Source organism: Mytilus californianus, unplaced genomic scaffold (assembly GCF_021869535.1).
Source record: "Mytilus californianus isolate M0D057914Y unplaced genomic scaffold, xbMytCali1.0.p SCAF_11, whole genome shotgun sequence".
NCBI lineage: Eukaryota > Metazoa > Mollusca > Bivalvia > Mytilida > Mytilidae > Mytilus > Mytilus californianus.
In genome coordinates, this window is record NW_026262593.1 from 52,699,107 (window position 1) to 52,721,864 (window position 22,758).

Below are 22,758 nucleotides of genomic sequence, written 5' to 3' on the forward strand. Positions count from 1 at the left end.
GAAAATAAAAAAAAACTGGAAAAGAGAGGCGAAATATATCAAAGAGATATTCAACTCATAAGTCGAAAACAAACTGACAACGTCATGGCAAAAAAAACAAAAACGACTTCAAGTCAAACAACAGTGTCCAAAACGCAACATACAAAACTAAAGACTGAGCAACATGAACCCCACCAAAAATTGGGAAAATTTTGTTAATTTATGCCAAACCGTTTTCAAAGAGCGACTGACAAAAATGTATATAAAGAGTAAAGGCTGAATCTAATTTATTTTAAAGGAAACATCCGTTTTTAATTCTATATCATTAGTTTACAGACGAGAGAAAACAGTTGCTCAGAAACAGTAAACGGAATGTTTTTAGTAACCACATGAAAGCCTGAAGTAATTATATTATAATTCTATTCATCCAACAAGGGAATTGCAAAGCAGAGTATGAAATACCAATTCTTTTTTGTTTTTAATTCCTGGGATCGGTTTAACCATTTTTAAGTAGTTGGGGATATAATATAAGCAAAAATGTTATTGTAAGGTAACACCCATAAAAAAGCAGTTATATCTATAATATAAGTTTACAGACGAGAGAAAACAGTCACTCAGAAACAGTAAATGGAATGCTCTTAGTAATCGCATGAAAGCTTTAACTAATTATATTACAATTCTTTTCTAAAATGAGAATTTAAGACACTATGCATACTTGTTTGCTTTTAAATTGAAATTACCATGTAAGGCAGGGTATGGAAAACCATTTCTTTTTTAATTCCTGGGATTGGCCAAAATACATCATTAAGTAATACGGTTAACTAGTTTATGACATCCACATCCTTGTAATAGTATCTAGTAATGAAAAAAAATGGGTATAAATCATCACAAGATTTCAACTAAGTATTGTCTCCATAAGTCATGTTGTTTTATTATGTACTTTCGGAATGAATTTGACATCAGTCAAAGAGGGAATCAGTTAAACCGTGGGTAAAATAAACCTTTTCGAATTTTTGTTATGAAGAATTTATACAAATGTCGACATTTTATTTCTTTATTGCAAAGAATCGTAAGTTATATTTCCTGTTGTCAAAAGAAAATTGACCTAGCACTTTTACATATTTCCAATTACATAAGAATCTAAGAATTGTCATTAGTCTTATTTTCACTCTTTGTTTTCTATAATTGCTGACTCGTTTCGTCCGCAGGGTGCTGACTTCATATTAAAGCTTCTCAGGAAGAATAAATCGAAGCTGTATAAATTATATAGGTGATATCCTTTCACTAAATAAGAAAAATATTTTCTTTCTACTTTCTAATTGCATTTAGCTCACTATACTTGAAAAATAATAACAGATACAGGTCTACTGCATTCCTTGATTGCCTATATTCATTCAATGAAAAATTCATTTCAAACATAAGTAAACAATAAAAACAAAATAACTTAATATACGAAAGCAATGCATAGTGAGAACCTTGAGATGGTGAGTAGCAGGATCATTTTTTAGCGTACAAAATTTTGATCCAGGTATATATGATGAGTTTATTCATTACGATTACTAGAAAACTTTATAAAAGGGATCATTAATATTATCTAGATCACCATATTCTTAATTATATCATTGATATTATGATTTACTTTGACAGTTTGATTCCAATCTGAAGAATAGAAAAAAAATGGACTCTTCCATGGAAATCATAATTCATATGCAAACATATATACAGACTGTCCTTTCAGCCTTTGTTTGACTTACAACTGAATTACTTCGGATTTTCACCCAGTAACTTAAGAGCATTCGTGCATACATTATTTATTTACTAATTAAATAATTTTAACTTAAGCATGTGCTTCTCTTTCTGCAAACTAATAATATATAGATATTAAATGGTTTTTTTTAATTTTATTTTCATTGTTCAATCTTTTAAATAGCTTGTGTTATTCCTCTGATAGAGATAAACAATTAAGAGCGTTGAATTTTAAAACCTACCAAAAGTAGGTTTTAGTAAGAGCTTGCATCTCATCTATTTAAGAGAACTTGACATTAAGGATACTACTGACACTAGGTCTGCTTTATACTGGAAGCTTTCTTCTTGACATTAACACAGAGAGACGACTTCAAATAGAATCTATGACAAGCCTGATGATTTTAATTGACACTACACAAATTTTACTTTTATAATCAATAGCTGGTTGACCGAAGCGATGTATCTGTATTTCAACTCACAATAGACATATTTGGTAGTCTTATGTAGTATCATATCAGAATACTCGTGAATGTCTGAACTGTAAATTTACCGATTACTTGTACGCCTAATTTTTATTGTTAATTTTGACTGAGTATGTATTCCCATGGCGGTAGTCGAATGCAAAGCAGGAGACGGTTATCATGTCGGCATATCATATCTCGCTTTATTTGGTGTTCATGAGATTCCTCAAGGCTTGTTTCTCACCTTGATTTATATATTCTGAAAACTTAAAACAACACTTTATAAATTAATTTACGAGATTTGAAAATCAGTAAACTACTGATGTTTCTGGAGATGTGGTGGGATAACGATGAGACAACTATTCACCAAAGGACATGTTACCCTTTGGCATTTAACAACCAACTGGCTGATTTTAGCTTGTATCATTAAACGAAAAACAAATAGGACGGATAAGTACAAGACTACAAGCTCTTGGCTTTGGATAGGTGTACAAATAATGTGGCGGAGTCAAACATGTTTGTGAGTGCTCAAATTCGCACCATCTTCAGACCATGATGTATCAGTACAACATTATAACACAACGTACCAATCTAAGATTACTTGCAGTTACTAAAAGTTATGAGTTCAAAGCCCAATTTCACTAATACATAGATCTTGTACATAGTCGTTTGTTCTATTTGTTGTTTTTTTTTTTTGTTCTTCTTCGTATTTTCTTTTTAATTGGTATTGATTTCAAAACTAAGGTTAACTCTGTTAAATGTATTCACAGTTTGTCTGTCATATATGGTATAGCGCTTCTCTTTTTTTTTGTAGATCGTATTTTAACAAAGCCTTGGGGTCATAAACAATCGGAGTATGGTCATAATTCTCAGACTAATCAAAATACTGGATTAGGTGTTTAGACCGCAGGTTTTATACTCCGAGCACTGAATAAAGTTTTATTGGCGTAGCTTCTGTAGATGGAAATCTTTTCTGGTTTTATTGAGTTCTGTTTGGGAGTTAACACACCGAAAGAAGATATGTAAACTCGATAATAAACGTTAAGCGTCAAACAGCCCCGCTGTAACCAATTCTTTTGATGACGATCGATATCGTAATAATGAAATCTAATCACAAAACTTAAAATAAAATATATATATATATATATATATATATATATATAAAGTGCCTAGAAAATCAACCTAACAATGTTGGAGTAGATTTGATTCTTTACTTCCTCCCCAAGCGGGGCTGGAACCTGTACTTTTCACTTCATACTTCTACGGCAACACCGCCTAGCATTGCGCAGACGCCTTATCCCCTCCTCTAACTATAGCTGATAAAAATCAGCTTTCGTTTCGGGAGGTGTTACCTTCTCGTAGGAATTAAACAAGGACATATATATATATATATTACATTGCGGAATTTCGCATAGAATGATTCACAAATTGTCGTTTTCAAACGACACAGAAGACAATTATTTGTATTTTGTCAGAGATTGTTGCCCTTATTGGAACTGCATTTGGAACTTTATTGGAGACGAAGGTAATCTATTCAAGTCTTTGAAAGTGAATTTCCCTATAAAAAGCAAGACAACAGTTTTGACAAATTTTCAGGAAAAGTTCAGAGGTTCTTAATAATTGGCAAGCTAACACAAATTGTCCTAAATCCTAAACTTTCTGTTAAGTGTTTCATGGGCTGTTGGAATTTTCTTTTCGTGTTTATGTTTGCCGAAATGTTGTTTGTTTGCTGTTTAATACATGCATAACTGGAAACTCTTACTCTGTCGATACAGCCGGGCTCGTTCCTTGTTGATTTCATGCGATTTCCTCAGTTTCTGTGTTTTACCTTGATTCGTCGCTTTATAATCGATTTACGACATTTTAATATTGTTAAGTAGTGTCGCCTTAAATTTTTTTAATGTCATTAGTAAACCAATTTTGATCTGAAACGGTCATTTTAATCTGGACAGCTTTTAGAAGAATGAACATTAAAAATGTAAAGTCTTGTTTAGTCTTTCAATATGAAAATAAGGAGATGTGGTATGATTGCCAATGAGACAACTATCAAACGAAGTTCAAATGAAGGGTATGTAAGCAATTATAAGCAACCGTACGGCCTTCAACAATGAGAAAATCCATATCGTATAGTCGGCTATAAAAGGCCCCAACATGAAAAAAATGAAACAATTCAACTGAGAAAACGTACGGCCTAATTTATAACAAAACAATTTACGAAAAACAAGTATGACAGACACGAACCAACAACAACCACTGAACTACAGGCTCCTGCTCTTCAGTTTCGTATTTTAATTGGCCTTCCAACTGTTTTGATTTAAAAGAAACTGATGAGTCTCGTGTAGACGAGACGGGACGCGATTATGGCGTACCAAGTTTTCAGCTACGTATCTTTAATGGGTTATTACAAACACACGTCATGTGCTCATTTAAGGAATGACAGTAATGTTTTTTTCTGTCTATGAAGAAATTACATCAAAAATGTGGTGCACACTGAATAACTCGCGTAACGGGTTATTTAAAGGTGTGCACCACATTATTTAGATTATTTCGAATGGACAAAAAAAAACCTACAGTCATTCCTTTTTATTTAGTTCTAAAAAGGAGTAAATCATGATAAAAACGTTGATGACGTCACGGTCACATGACAAAATTGTGTCTATGAGCTGATAGACAAAACACTTTCAGCCAATCAGAATACGTATTACATCCAAAATTAAATTATTGAAATTGAAAGCTTAACTTTGTAAAAGTTGTAACGTGTTTGGGCTATCAAGATCTATCAGATACCAACCTCTTTTTTCCGAGAAAATGTGATATACAAAGTATGTTACTCTGTCGACGCATCTGGTCTAATTTTTAAACAGTTAATTTATAAATATAACCATATTAATGATATTTCATGTTAACATATAAGTGCTGACTACTGGGCTTGAGAACGGACACAATTGTCATAGTATATATCCGCTTTGCAAGCAATGATATGATAAATTTTATCTATAAGCATGAATCGAACAGGCACTTAAAGAGAGGGTTGATTTGAAGTACAAAATAGCTTAGAAATAAAAAATGATACAAAGAAAACAACACATAATCCTAGCAATGAGTGATTTCAAATTCTTCTGTAATCTGATATATATTACGTTAAAAATAAAACCAAAAACAAAAGAAGGACCAAAGTACGGACAATTTTCAAGTGCTTGATATATTATCGGAAATATATTCTTGACAGAGTAATTTTTGCTACTGACAACAGGAAATGTAAGGTGTGGTTGATTGCACTATAAATGTGTCAAAACTTCTATAAATGAAAGCAAAGTTTTATTTTGCCCACGTTTTAATGGCTTCCATCTGAGTTGTGTTTTGTGTACTGTTGTTTGTCTGTTGGTCGTTTTCTTTTTTAGGCATGGAATTGTCAGTTTATTTTCGACTTATGAGTTTGAATGTCCCTTTGGTATCTTTCGCCTCTCTTTGAGGTTTTGATTTTGCCATTTGATAAGGGACTTTCCGTTCTGAATTTTCCTTGGAGTTCAATATTTTTGTTTTTTCACTTTTTTTTAAATATAGCACCTCACGTGTTCAGGTATTTATCAGAGGCGAATAAGGGTGGAAAGGGCCGGGATGTCCGCCCCTTTTTTGTAGATATAAGAAGATGTGGTATGAGTGCCAATGAGACAACTCTCCATCCAAGTCACCAATTATAAAAGTAAACCATTATAGGTCAAAGTACGGTCTTCAACACGGAGCCTTGGCTCAAAACGCACAACAAGCTATAAAGGGCTCCAAAATTTACTAGTGTAAAACCATTCAAAACGAGAAACGAGAAACACTTATGAATCACATCAACAAACGACAACTGCTGAACATCAGATTCCTGACTTCGGACAGGTGCAAACAATTGCAGCAGGTTTAGACGTTTTAATGGTACCAAACCTTCACCCTTATCTAAAACAATAGTGTAACATCACAACATAGAATGACACACTATAAAATATCAATTGAAATGGCTTTACTTAATCAAAAGACATATCAACACAAGTGAACATATACTGAACGAATAAATTTGATCTATGATACAATGTAAATACAAAATCAATAAAACAAGGGATGAATAATTAAAGTAACAGTATTATACCGCTGTGAAATGTTAAACAATTTCAGAAAAACAACAATAACCTTAAACAAAAATCCGCCATTTCAGCTACATTTGATGAATTCAGATTTTTTACCTGTTCCATTCTAAAATTGTCTAGGTTGTCCCCCCTTTCAAAATCCTGGATCCGTATCTGTTTATACGTTTATACGTTAATGAATTCGACATTTTTGGGGTTTTGAGCGTTCCTGATACTACATCCAGAAGAAACTTTGAACATACTTTTATAAAGTGTTATTTATCTTCTCTTATGTTTTCAGCACTTTCAAAATTATTCGAAGCACGAAAATTGCTACCAATGTCACTTATTGCTTCTGAGCCAAAAGTCAAGTTTTCAAAAACCTTATTTAAATGAGTAACAGTCTTAATCGAAAATACTTTTTTGTTTATATTTGATACAAAACAAAGTATGTTAATTAAGTTTTGTTGGTGTTTGGAATTAGCCTAGGTTGTAAAAGAGAGGCGGAAGATACCACAAGGATATTCAAACTCGTTAGTCGTTAACAAACTTACAACGCCATTGCAAACAAAAAGAAGAAAAACGACCAACGACAAACAACAGTATACAAAACACAACATAAAAAACTTAAGACTGAGCACCCCAAGTCATTCTAAATTTAGATATATATCTCCCTAACACATAGCTCTGATTCCTTGTTCGGGGTTGATTAAACTTGAAGTCCTTATCGGTTATACCTGCTCTTCAACTTGATTCATTTGTTTAAGGTTTTAGATTTTAAAACATTTTATCCTGAAGTAGCACTGTAGAGACATTGATTGTCGAAATGCGTTTCTTGTGCAGTAAATTTATCGGGCGTACTAACAAAGACAAACAACAACGAACAACACATGATCTGTATAACGTGACTTGGTACGGCAAGGCATTCGGTGGGCTTAAACCAGTATAACGTGACTTGGTACGGCAAGGCATTCGGTGGGCTTAAACCAGTATAACGTGACTTGGTACGGCAAGGCATTCGGTGGGCTTAAACCAGTATAACGTGACTTGGTACGGCAAGGCATTTGGTGGGCTTAAACCAGTATACGTGACTTGGTACGGCAAGGCATTCGGTGGGCTTAAACCAGTATGACGTGACTTGGTACGGCAAGGCATTCGGTGGGCTTAAACCAGTATAACGTGACTTGGTACGGCAAGGCATTCGGTGGGCTTAAACCAGTATAACGTGACTTGGTACGGCAAGGCATTCGGTGGGCTTAAACCAGTATAACGTGACTTGGTACGGCAAGGCATTTGGTGGGCTTAAACCAGTATACGTGACTTGGTACGGCAAGGCATTCGGTGGGCTTAAACCAGTATGACGTGACTTGGTACGGCAAGGCATTCGGTGGGCTTAAACCAGTATAACGTGACTTGGTACGGCAAGGCATTCGGTGGGCTTAAACCAGTATAACGTGTGCATAAACCCCTTATTTGCCTAACAAGACCATTTGTAGTGAAACGAAAACGTACAATAAAAGTGAAAGTTTTATAAAAATTGATAATTACCACGTGGATCACTAAATTTGAGAATGGAAATGGGGAATGTGTCAAAGAGACAACAACCCGACCATAGAGCAGACAACACTGTTTACTTATTACTCGGAAGAAATTATTCCGAGTATTCTTTATTTTGATTGGTTAACATGTTACCTGGATATAGAACGCTCATATATATTTCTTTGTTTCGGGATTCGCGGCACAATTGAAATTTATTGTTGAAATTATTTATTCTATCTGTTCGGCTTATTGTATTTATTTATTTCTAATGGCTTGTCGCTAATTTGCTTACTAACACTTTTGATGTGACTGTCAGTTTACAGTTAATTACTTTATCCTGTGCTGTCAAATATATTTTTTTGTCTTGTTTATATATTGTGCCGTAATAAAATTGAGTAACTTTGATTTCTTTTGTGAGAAGCCTGGTAATTACATTGCTTATTGCCGGTATCAACAGCATTGGTTTGTAAGTGAAAGGCTGAGTATACAAATCTATGAACAACGTAAAATAAACTATTTACCGTAGAATTTTAATAAAAGGCACCAATTATCATGTCGACATCAATTATATCATTGTCTTCACCACTTTCAGAACTGTATCGCATGTGTTGAAATTGATACTCGTGTGTTATGAGGTTAATTTATACATGAGTAACTTTGTTGTTGCAATGATGCTCACTAGTAGACTTATTACTGGAAACATCACATTACATGCACGTTTGTGCATTACCTTATTTTAGCTGCATTTATTAAAGGAACAAGGCATCAGTATACTTGTATATATTGCAAAAGCCTCAATAAAAAAAGATAACTCGCGTAGTTAAATACTCTTAAATGCAAAAAGAAAAAGAAAACACTTTTTTGGTTTGGTGAAAAAATTGACATTAATACTTTCAATGTTTAAATTACTACCAATAGGTCGGTACTGCAGGTGGATTTTATTATCCGCAGGTACAACCTACAGCTAGAATTAATTGAATGACACAATACTTTCAGTTAGTTAACTTTGTAGTTGTAGTAGAGCTTGAATTACAACCACGTTGTTCTAAACTGTTAAACTGTTCTTGAATAGAACTGTCCAAAATTGTTCTATGGTAGAACTGTCAAAAGCTGTTTCATGGTAGAGCTGTTAGGATATGTTCTAGGGTAGAACTGTCCAAAACTGTTCTAGGATTGACCTGTCAAAAACTTTCCTAGGATAAAACTGTTAGAATCTGTTCCTGACTTTCAGAAGAGAGCTTAGAAGTTTACCCAACTGTATGTTCAAGTCTTTTTGATGTCGGATGCTTAAAATGTAATATGCATTTGGCATCAAAAACGTTTGATCTCGAGTGCTCCCAATGAAGTTTATTCCAGAAACTGCTTGTCTCACTCCTTATGATATAACTATTAAACATGTGTTGACAAGGTATGCGTACCATTGTGACAAATGTCTATGGTGTACCATTTGGTTCAAATGTTGTTATCTAAGATATTATTTACCCGAATAATTCAATCATTATATCTCGCTGTTCTACGATGGCTACATTATCCTAGTAGCGATTAATTACTTGATCTCATTAAGATAACATTGGAAATATTAGATATCGTTAATCATAACATGACATGCAAAATACATGCATGCAGAAATTATATCCCAAAAATCCTTATCAATTTAATTCTATATTTACAAAATGTCATAAAGGTTTTATTACTATTTCGTATTAATGAAGGAAAACATGCAAAATAGACAAAAAAAAGAATACAAAATAAATGCAATTAAATATATATCAATATGATTCCAGTAGTAAAATCAAAAACAGTCATGGGGGTGTGGATGAGGGTTTACAGTAGAGAGAATAATGGTAAAAAAATATAAAGAATAGAGAAAAATTGCCCAAAAAATTAAAGAATACAGAAACGAAGGACCCCCATCCAGAACCTCAATCATTACTAGAATTCAAAGACTGGAATATAAATTTCCCGAGTTGCACAAGTCTTTCACATTATACATTGTTTTCAGTATTTGTGTGTCGGGGCTTTGACGAGAAAATTCATGTTTGAGTTAACACCAGCCTAGTAGTCAGTGATTCGGTATTGGTGTCGTTTAAACTATGCAGTTATTATATACATTCTGGCCGTACATGTACATTTTTAGTTCATTAAAGTAAAAAAATGAGCTGTTGCGGCTTTCAAAAGTTCAAGGTCTTCAAACGTTTAAAACTTTGATCGTTCAAAAGTTTTTGATCTAGAGTGTGTCTGAGGAAGATATAATAGTTATACACCGAGGGATAGGTGTGTCTGGATAAGAAACCCCGTCGGCCGGAGGTGTATAACTAACTTACACCCCATTCTAAACCCTATATTTGTTAACATTGATTATTAAATGAAAAAAAAAAAAAAAAAAAAAAAACGATAGCATATTTATTGAAAATATCAAACCATGATAAGAATATTTTTATAATACATGAAACCCCACTAGAAACCTTTCTTTGGTTATCTTTGTTCAAACTTTGACAAGTGAGTATATTTTACAAATGTCAAAGTTGTTGCTTTGCATATTCCCGTTAAACCATGTGCTAATATGGATCAGCAGGTCAAGGTTGACTGTTTCGTGTATTCTTATTACAAACAAAAATACATCATGCTCCTTGTATACAGTTGTCAATATGGACGGGTATAAGACGGACGACATTTTGTGGCAAGCGTTGGATTTGATAGAAGAGACTAAAGATAAAGGCAATATTACAACCCAAAGTACTTACCTGTATCAGTTTAATAAAGGTAATCATAGCTGTATTTTATATCTTACAGTTTTATCAAAAACAAAAGCCCCCCTCCTTCTCGAAAAAAAACAAACATTCATATTCGAACATACTAAGGGATAGGTGTGTCTGCATTAGAAACCCGACTACCAGACAAGCTCAACATACAATATTTAATATAGAGGAACTCCCTTTTGGGGGGCAATCAGGTAATGATCCAATCGGGGGTTCCCAACTCAAGAGAAAGCGGGGGGGGGGGGGGGGGGGGGTTCCAACCATGCAAATGCATTCATCTTTAATAACCGCGGAACCCCCAAACCCGGATCGGCCACTGGGTAACCGGGGGGGGGGGGAGGGGGGGGGAGTTAGAATCCCCATTTTTTTTTAAAAAGATCAATGCTTTAGAATATAGACATATGACTGGGATAAATAAAATTACCTTCAAGCAAAGAAGTATTTAAAGGATTATTTTTTGTATTCAAAATAGATGCTTATTGGAATTTCCTAAAATGTGTTTTTTTAATATCTTGAAACAATTTGTAGTGAACACTATTAAGACTATATAGTTTTTTCTTATGTTAGCACATACTTACAACTTCTCGTCCAATCAAATTGCTTATATTTGCCTTCTAATTTTCATAGTACATACTTTTTCCATGTACTAAGTAACTACGCATGAATGACCACAAGGGTAAGATTTCATTGTATCGTAATCAAGATATTAAAACAAAAATTGCTACTGGCTATTTTAAATAAATGCTGTGTTCCAAATTAAACTAAATAGTTTTAATTAGTTTTCAAATTGATTTTTAAGCATCCTACTATTTAATCTTTGGATCTAAAAATGTTTTTGACGATTAAAAGTTTCTTTCATTTAAATAAAGAGTAACACATATGTTTTTTTTATACCTTGATTAGAGTACAACGCCATCTGAAAATTGTAATCATTTATCTTCCATGCAATTACTTTGTACACAAAAAAGAGTGAACCATGAAACCTTGTGAAGGAAAATTACAGCAATTTGATATATTTCGCCATGAATTGATTGATTATTGGTTGCTTAATGTCCAGTGACAAATATTTCATGCATGTAAACTATCCACTAGACTACCTATGGGTACATACCAGGGCAGATCCAGTCATTTTTAAAAGGAGTTCCAACCCAAATACGAAAGGGGGGGGGGGGGGTCCAACTGTATGTCCTCATTCAAAAGCATTGATCATCACAAAATAGACGTTTTCCATCCCCCTCCTGAACTCCCCCTCCCACTTTTTGGATCCGCCAGTGCAAACTATCTATATGTGTAAAATTTATTATAGTTTTAGTTTTTAGGTGAAATTGAAAAAATGTTTTCAAGAATGTAAAGCTTCCACTGCAATTTAATTATTGCCTGCTTTTGGTCAATTTATTTTGTCATCTTACCATGTGAAGAAGTACATGAATAGTAAAACACCGCTTTATGTCAATAAATATACTTACACCAGCAGCTACCATCTTTTCATTCTGGATCCAATATTTTACAATGATACTAGTGAGTAGATTTACAAAACTACGTACATGAGCTACACCTAGTCAGCCAAAACATATCAATAGACTAATTACAAGATTACTCAAGTTGTAAATATGTGCTAAATTGGATAGTGTATGGAAAGGTATATACTATGAAATTAAGAGCTCGGGGCAAGCCCCTCGCTCTAAATTTCATAGTATATACCTTTCCATACACTAACCGACACTTCATGCTATTTAAAAAATAATCAATTTCTATTGTTACGAATAACAATGGACTTTGTTTGCGGGTTTTAGAAGCAGGGGTTTCCAGAAACCCCGCTCGTCACACCCTGTGGTCATAATCCATTGTTATTCGTAACAATAGATGTAATCAAGTATATGTAAGAGAATGATAATCCCTTTCTTCATGAATAAGTACGAGCGTTAGCGAGTACTTATCATGAAGTAAGGGATTATCATTCTCTTACAAACTTAGAATATTATAAAGTGCTCAAGGCTCAAATGATCTATTCAAGAATTAGTTTCATTGTCAATGCAATGTTTATAATTGATGCACGACTTCCTTTTTCGGCATGTCATTTATGGATTAGTTTTAGTGATGTGAGGACTATCTTATCATTTGGGAAATATTTAAAAAAAAAATGTGTTATAGATATTAGGTGACACAACAGTAGAAAGAAATGGTAGGAATTGTATGTTTCCTGATTGTGAGTATGAATGTAAATCATGTAATATTTTAGTGAGGAATTCTCCTTTTTTTATTTACAGTTTATATCAATTAATACATTTGAGTTACAACAAAATTTTATTTCACAGCCAATAATTTGGTCCGGCTTTTTACATCAAATACTGTTTCATTATGTCAGGGAAACGTTAAAAAATAATGCTCTTAAAAGTTTTTAATATGTTCAAACTCAAATTCCTGGGTTTTTTTTTTTATCGGAATACATGTATTGGAAATAACTATTCTCCCCAACCGCTGATCAAGTAAGCAAAGTTTTGGAAAGCTACAGATTTAGGTTATTTTTTATAGTAATTTGAAGTTATTAATATTTTCATAATAAAATTCACGGTTCCAATTTTACTGCACCAGTAAACTTCAACTTATTTTGAGATTTTTGTTTGTTTCACAATTCAACTTTTAGTCAGTTTCAATCACTGTGTGATAAATCCTTTCAATCTGATAAATGTGCTTCGGGGCAGTTGTAACTTATTTATAGAAACTCTTTGTTTTGAACTGTAAATAGACCCAATTAATAGGATAATCCCTTACTAAGAACATGATTTACATTCATTATTCACAATTAAGAGGCATCCAATCCTACAATTTCATTGGTCGAGAGTACTTTGCTATATTCTAATTTACACTTGTTTCAGAAATAGAAACGATGAAGTATAACAATAGAACTGGGGTGTAATATTCGAGAAACGCACTACGGACTAAAATAACTATTATACATTTATGTTACGGAAGTCACGTTATAAATTATACTTACATCCTGGTATTTTTATTGAACACGTGGTCAGTAATAGTAAAGTTAATGGATTTTTTAATGTTGCAAATTACTGATGTTTCTTGTATTAGAACAAGTAAAAATCTAATATACTTCGGCACACAATTTGACATAGTATGAGGGTCTGGATAGAGTCTTTATTTCAGTACTTTTATATTGGTTTTTTTTGTCATTTTGAATTCTCTATTCTTTAATTTTTTTTTACATCTAATCGTTATTTTTGTGGCCGATAAATCTCTATTTCTTTATATTTGTCTCTATTTTTTATTTTGTTCTGCCCTTATTCTGTAATTTTTGTCTATTATTCGCTAATCTATTACCCTGATCCAGATCCTCATAATATATATTTTACTTTCCTTAAGGCTCGTAGTGTTTGTATTAGACCAATCACTTTCTTGAAGCGTTTTTTTCTTGAATATAATACAGCTGGTATAAGAAGGAAAACATATTAAACACATATGCACTTTAACGGTACAACAATCTGTCGATCCTTTATTTTGCCATTGCACAAGGTCATGTTTTTCTCTGATTGTTAATGACGTCTTTACACTAAATCCATTGGATGTTGGATGTGTACTGATTGATATTGTAGTCTTAGATACATGATTTTTTTTTATTAGTTGTTATTGGCTTTGAACTAGCTGTCAGTGACTGCGAGTACTCTCAGATCTGTACTTAGTTTCTTTTTTGTTTTTAGGGATGAGGGATGGATAAATACCCTGCCATGTCCGGTCTGTGTTTACAATGTATATATAAATAAGAAGATGTGGTATGAGTGCCAATGAGACAACTCTCCATCAAAGTCATAATGTATAAAAAGTTAACAATTATAGGTCAAAGTATGGTCTTCAACACGGAGTCATGACTCACACCGAACAGCATGCTATAAAGGGCCCCAAAATGACTATTGTAAAACAACTCAAAAAGGAAAACCAACGATCTAATCTATATAAAAAACGAGAAACGAGAAACACCTATGAACCACACAAACAAATGACAATCTCTGAATAACAGGCTCCTGACTTAGGACAGGTGCATAAATATGTTTCATGTTTTTCTGCTTTGTATAGATCTGATGAGTAAAGCCTTTTTCAACAGATTTTATAGTCTGTTCTTATGTTGTGCTGTTACACCACTGTCCTAGGTTAGGGAGAGGGATGAGCGCTCACAAACATGTTTAACTCCGGCGCATTCTTTATGTGCCTGTCCCAAGTCAGGAGCCTGTAGTTCAGTGGTTGTCGTTGGTTCTTGTCTGTCATATTTGTTTTTCGTTAATTGTTTTGTTATAAATTAGGCGGTTAGTTTTCTCAATTGAATTGTTTCATATTTTTCATGTCGGGGCCTTTTAGAGCCGATTGTACGGTATGGGTTTTTCTCATTGTTGAAGGCCGTACGGTTTCCTATAATTGCTTCCATCCACTTTATTTGAACTTTGGTGGATAGTTGTCTCATTGGCATTCATACCACATCCCCTTATTTTGATAAGATTGGATTGATTGTTGGTTGCTTAAATTCCGGTAGCAAATATTTCAAACATATTCATGACGAGAACAGATTGACAATAATATAATAGGTAGGTCCTGTAATATAGGCCGTCCGGGGTGAAGGGCGGGTAAATTTGGATTGCCACTGAAAATGAGGACATATTGGATAAGGACAGAAAGTTTTGAATTGCAACATGCCACCTACGAACCACAAAGAGTTGTTACAAGAGTTCATAACGTGCAGAGAGCGAGGCACTCTCTTTACACGAGACATCAGATTTGACGTCCTAATTCTGACCAGACGTGGCTGCGTACTTGTATATCACGCACAGCTAAACTGACGCTCCACATTATAGTGTAACAAGGGTTTTACTGTCGGTCGGAAGAAGACCAAAGTGGCCATATTTCTATTCCCCATTCACCCTTTGGGGAAGATAAGATTAGGTATTGTTTTATAAAATTAAATAATAACATGTATGGACAGATGCAATTGTGACTATAACATCCATAAGAGAGATCGAAACACATACGATGCACATTCCGTCATTTCTGAAATGCAGTAATGTTTAATGTTATTCCGGTCTCAGACAGGCTTTATAATGTGACAGTCCCGGCTTTGGATTTACGTTGACATTTTTTACATTAAACGGATGTTCAGATTTATAGATATTTCCAGTACCGGTACGTTCTCTGTAAGACCTCGTTTACATTGGTATAAATCAAGTATTGTCAATACACGTTTATCACAGCATAGAAATTGGAATAATTCGAACATTCTCCTGATTACAAATATTCCGGAAATGAACAATATCTTCTCCTAATTTTAACGAAATTAGATATCGTTTTCCATACAAGGTCTCTTTACGCAATTCCAATATGGTTCAAGTCTGAACATTGACACAATAAATTACACGTTTGCTTTTAATTGAAACTATTTTCTTCTAGAACTTTATTCTTGCTAATCTAGCTTTTCACTTAAAATTAATTTTCTAAGCAGACCATATCCAGTAATTATCTAACGATCTTACGAATGCATCCGATGAAAATAAATGATTACTCTGAATTATATACGTTTATTTAATTCTTTCAAGTCAAAATACAAATTGCAGTAATAAAAATAATGTAAGAGGTTGGCAAATCTCCAATATTTATGTTTAGTGATTGAGGAAGACGACATTGGGAAAATATTAAAGAACAAAATAGATTGATTTTTTTCTGCTTAAGTTCCAGTGGCCAATATTTCATGCATATTCAGGACGAGAATCCAATTATAACAATAATCCAATAAGGACGATTGTTCTTTAAAATTGGTCGAACGGGATAAAGATGCGATTCGGAAGCCTAAAAGTATCCCGGATCTATACATTTATTCTTTAATATTAATTTGCAAACATACATTTGCTCCAAAATATCTACGACTTTATTTTATAATGATGACTTCACATGTCAGATTGCATATCAAGAAATTTTGTTCTCTTGGACAAATAAAGGGAAAACTGTAAAGCACAATTAAACCATTAACTTTAAGATTTTAAAAATATTACGAGGTGTTCGGTCCGTGTATATTTGCGTCCATTCGTTTTTCATTTTGAAATATCAAAAACAAAAAACAAAAAACGAGAGTGTTTTCATTTTTTGTTTTTGATTTCTCAAAAACCAAAACGAAAAACAAAAGTGTTTTCGTTTTTCGTTTTTGATTTCTCTAAAACCAAAACGGAAAACGAAAGTGTTTTCATTTTTTGTTTTTGATTTCTCTAAAAACCAAAATGAAATCAAAAGTGTTTCCGTTTTTCGTTTTTGATTTCACTAAAGATGAATTTTGAATGTAATTTTAATTATTCTCGTTTTATAATGTACAATATTTTCCTTTATTGTTTCACAGTCATTGATAGTAATTAATGCCAATGTAAACACCCCGGTGTTCTTTCAACATACTGTAGACAAAATAGACCGACTGACTTATGAATTGAACTACGGTGATAAATGAATCAAATCCTTTCAAATTACCTTGTTTATATCTTTACTAAAAATAAAATATTATATTTCAATATTAAACGAATCATAAATTTAAATTATACAATATAATATTATATAAAGATGGTACAAATAGATAGATTGATTACAACATCACATTAACAAGGGAGGTTACTACTTTTAAAACTGATAAAAAAAACTAGCCCAGTCTTTAAAGTATACATGCACAGCGGTTATCAGATCTATAGTATTTAAATCGAAGTTAATGCGACGGATGCAAAAGTCTTCATCAATCTGAACAATAAGGGTGCGTGATCTTTACTTTTAAGTTTAGAAAGGTTGATCTAAGATGATAAGACAGGGCCGTAACTAGCCTCTATTACAATTGTTGTGTTGTGTCATCTGTACTATTATTTGTCTGTTTGTCTTTTTATTTTTGGCCATGGCGTTGTCAGTTTGTTTTCGATCTATGAGTTTGACTGTCCCTCTGGTATCTTTCGTCCCTCTTTTACAAGTAAAGCAAAATATATTTTGGGCGAGGGGTCTAGGGCTCAAGGCCCCCAAAAGATCTGGAAAAAATGACGCAAAATCGTGCATTCTGAACGTTTCTTTCGGACCCTTTCTTAATCTAAAACGCAAGTTTTGTTTTATTTATTTTTTCGACAATATATCAAAATATATAGATTCAGTGTAAGACTTTTAGTATTTAGGGACAACATCAAAAGACATATGTAGGATAAAGCAAACCATTGTAATCCACATAGTCAGGTGTGTGGCTGTTGTTTTTAGAGTATGAATGGTTCGTTGCCTCGTTGAAGACCCTCAGGCTACTTTCAAGATGAAGAACAGGAATAAAAGCCCTGTTCATTGATAATTTTCATTTTTTTCTATGTATTGTGTGCGATGTTGTCCCATGCACATTTACTCCACATCTCTTTATTTTCTATTTTAGGGCCCAAACAAGGCTCAATGCAAGTTTAGCCCTTCAATGTTAAATTTTAAGGTCATATGTTACACCAATGTTTCGGGTAAGGGTGAATTTGGTACCTATTAAAACGTTTAAACCCGCTGCATTTGTTTGCACCTGTCCTAAGTAAGGAACCTGATGTTCAGTAGTTGTCGTTTGTTGATGTGGTTAATAAGTGTTCTCGTTTCTCGTTTAGTATATAGATTAGACCGTTGGTTTTCCCGATTGAATGGTTTTTGCACTGGTCATTTTGGGGCCCTTTGTAGTTTGCTGTTCGGTGTGAGCCAAGGCTCCGTGTTGAAGACCGTACGTTGACCTTTAATGGTTTTTCTTTTACAAATTGTGACTTGGATGGAGAGTTGTCTCGTTGGCACTCATACCACATCTTCTTATATCTATATATGGTCTTTTTAAATGAATTGATGTCGGGAGATTGGGATTTCTAGCTTTAGTTTAACCCATGTCAGCTTTTTATTTGTATTTACAGAAAAGAGAGCCAGTTTTGTGTTCTTTAATATACTGTAACAGTTTAATTTTCCATGAAAAAGGGACAGTTTTTTCCTATGTCCGGTAGTATCGTTTCATATCTAGACATCGGTAGGCATATAAAATTGCAAAACCACACATGACCGTTCATTAGTCTTCGTAGATCTATTCCAAGTCTTAATAAGTCTACACAAAGCAGAAAATGAACTTTTACAACAAGGAATATTACACAACTTAAGCTATAGTCATAAAGATCGATTGACTGTTTGGTGTTCCTTTAACGTCGCCGCAGAACAAAAAAATATTATCTGATATTCATTCTCAAAATCTTCAATCTCTATTGTTCCCAAGGAAGCAACCATTTGATTCTCTGGGGTGGGGCAGGCATTTGTACCCGAAGTTAATACTTTTTATCATTGAGATGGGAGCCATCTCTGTGGGCCCTGCTGTGAATAGTCTGCATTGAAAAATTTATATCTTTACCATAGGACATGGGGTTGTCAACTGAAACCAAAGTTTTTGACCTTGACCTTTGACCTAGGAAGTTGTACATAAATTATGACACACCCTCTAGTGTTGGTTTATATACATGTCAAGTATAAACTTTGAAATCATAACGGTTCTCAAGATATAGAGCGGACACGATCTTCACCAAAGGACATGGGGTTCTCAACTGACACCAAAGTTTTTTACCTTGACCTTTGACCTAGGAAATTGTACATACATTATGACACACCCTCTGGTGTTGGTAAATATACATGTCAAGTATAAACTTTGAAATCGTAACGGTTCTCTAGATATAGAGCGGACACAATTTGTTACGGACGGACGAACAGACAGACAGACGGACGGACGGACGGACGGACGGACTGATCACTATAGGGCGCCGCCATTCGGCCCTAATTTTCAACATTTATTAAAAAACATTTTTTTTACACTTTTATATGTTTTGTTGTCTTAAAATATTAATTTGACTTGAATTTATACGAGTTTACTAAATATACATGTTTATACCAAGCCAAGTCAATTTATATCTTGTTTCTCGCCTGACTATACAAAAGCCCAGGAGAGCTTTGGCCATCGTTTGTCGTCTTTGATAGATAAGGTTGACTTATAAGCTGTCTATATAAAGTAATGGGACAATGGCATGAAGACATCACCAAATCACCATATGCAATACACAAAAAGACACCTAGAGCTCACAATATGGTCTTCAACTACCCATCAACAGGCAGTAAGCTCTGGTTGGCTCTAAACACAAATCCAAGGGTACAGCAAAATGTGAAAATATCCAATTAAAACTGGGTGACCTTGGAGGAAAACATTGGAACTTTCCTAAGAAACACAAAATTCAACCCTCAACATTTTTTAATAAGGAGATGTGGTATGATTGCCAATGTGACAACTATCCCCAAAGTTCAAATGAAGTGGATGTAAGCAGTTATACATACAATGTAGGCGACCGTAGCACCTTCAACAATGAGAAAAAAACCATACAGCATAGTCAGGTATACTAGGCCCTCACATGAAAAATATGAAAGAGTTCAATTCAGAAAAATAATCGCCTAATTTATAACACAATAAAACAAAAAACAAATATGACAGACATCAACAAACGACAACGATTGAACTACAGGCTCCTAGCTTGGGACAGGCACATACAGTATGTGGCGGGGTTAAACATGTTTGTGAGCGCTCAACCCTCCCCTTAACCTACTAACCCTTGAACAAACTATAAAAATCAGTTAAAAAGGGCTTAACATATCAGATCGATAAAAACAGAAAAAAAAACATCTAACAAAAGCACAGACCGGACGTGGCAGGGTATTTATACATCCTTAACAAACAAAAAAAGGATACAAAGTACAGATCTGAGAGTAATCGCAGTACTTACAGCTAGTTTAAAGCCAATAAAAACTAATACAAAAATCATGTATCTAAGACTAAAATATCAATCAGTAGGGGCACATCCAACATCTAATGGACTTAGTGTAAAGACGTTATTAACAGTCAGAGAAAGACATGACCTTGTGCACTGCCAAATCATAGGTATCAACAGATTGAGGTACCTTGGTGTGTATAACAATGATATGTAGTATGGTTTTAAGTTACTGATAACAAAATTAATATTTATACCAATTAAAACAATATTCAAAGATCTATTTACAGTGTTCAATTGGTAACCTTTTAAAATAAGTTTATTTAAAGGATTGATAAGTTTACCCTGATAGTTTTTAATTTACATGCATACAATTTCTATTTATATTATTATTGATAAATACAATATTGCAGAAGTAGTGGAATTAGATCTCAGGTGGGGGAAGTTGTGTTTGACTTCAGGGAAACTTATTTTGAATATGCCTGTTATGGTCTCATTGAGATTTACCAGACCTTCATTCAATTTCACTACTTTTTTTATGTCCCATTTATGGACATTATGTTTTTCGGTTTGTGCGTCCGTTCGTTCTTCTGTTCGTCCGTCTCTTCCGCTTCAGGTTAATGTTTTTGGTCAAGGTAGTTTTTGATGAAGTTGAAGTCCAATTCAACTTGAAACTCAGTACACATGTTCTATATGATATGATCATTCTAATTTTAATGCCAAGTTAAAGTTCTGACCGCAAATTCACGGTCCACTGGACATAGAAAATGATAATGCGAGTGGAGCATTCATGTACTATGGACACATTCTTGTTCAAATCCTTTATTAAAGAAGTTAGTAAATTTACTTCAGATAAAAATACTTAATTAAACGAACCAATCTAATTACAGATATATCTCTGATTTCGTTATACTTATATGTATGAGCACGTTAATATATGTATGAATTTTAATAAGATTACTGGACAAACGCGTTCAATCTTTGGATTTAATTCTTAACAATTTTTCCGAGCGGAGCGAGGCGAAAAACATTGACGTCTTTCAAGCCAAATCTTATATGTTTGCTATACACACAAATTTATTTTTTAAATTTGGTAATTGATTAATCTAAAATACAGTCCTAGATAATCAAATAATCATGAAATATTTGGTGTAGTAATCAAATAATCACACACAAAAAAAAACAGCCAAGTAATCACATAATCAAAAACTACATGAGGAGGCTCATTAAAGATGACATATTTTGGTATTAATATTGATTCACTTACAGGGTTTTTGCATCGGTAATAACCACATTAATTCTAAAACCGGTTGTTGGCATTATACGAGTCATTTTCTTCGCTAGACTCAAGCTAGCAGCCACTCGCTAGCAGCCACTCCGCTAGCAGCCAGTTTTCAGATATGTCTATTAACCCAAAAGTTGCATAAGATTCAAACTTACTAAAACGTTTTTATTTTATATAACCACAACAATATCTTTTTTAACGTGAATTTAGCAGTCGAAAACATAATTCAATGAATTTTGAAATTTCATTTCCTCTTCAATATTTTAAAAACAATATTTTGTGCTAGCTTTCAACATCGTGCTGCACGCTTTAAAACTTCAACTATTTGAATATGGCCAAATTTTCTTGTTTCATTGTATCGACTTTTCCAACAAAAAAATTTGGTCGATATTGTGTGAAATAGCTTTCCATATTCTCGGCATCCTGTAAAATAGTTCCTAAAAAGTAACAATATTTCTACGCTACAAGAATTCAAAGTTGCGTTCGTACTTTAATACTTTCATGTCAGCCAAATCTGTTTTAGCTAATCATTGTCTTTCTATAACAATGGGTTTCGCTTAGTTTTGATGATACGCAGGGATTATTTTAAGTAATCAAAGTATGGTGTGCAGGGACATCACTAATTAGCTATATTACCAATTTTAAAAAAAATCCGTGCTATACCCCACCTGGAAATTTTAGTCAAGCATGCCTAAGGGTCCCAACTTTCATTTGCACCTAGTGTGGGAAAAAGTATTGCCGTAGGAAAATTTTTATTAACTTTGAAAGTTAGGGTAGGGTAGGGTGTCGGACCCCAACTTTGGACCAATTTTAAAAAAAATCCGTGCTATACCCCAACTGGAAATTTTAGTCAAGCATGCCTTAGGGTCCCAACTTTCATTTGCACCTAGTGTGGAAAAAAGTATTGCCGTAGGAAAATTTTTATTAACTTTGAAAGTTAGGGTAGGGTAGGGTGTCGGACCCCAACTTTGGACCAATTTTAAAAAAAATCCGTGCTATACCCCACCTGGAAATTTTAGTCAAGCATGCCTAAGGGTCCCAACTTTCATTTGCACCTAGTGTGGGAAAAAGTATTGC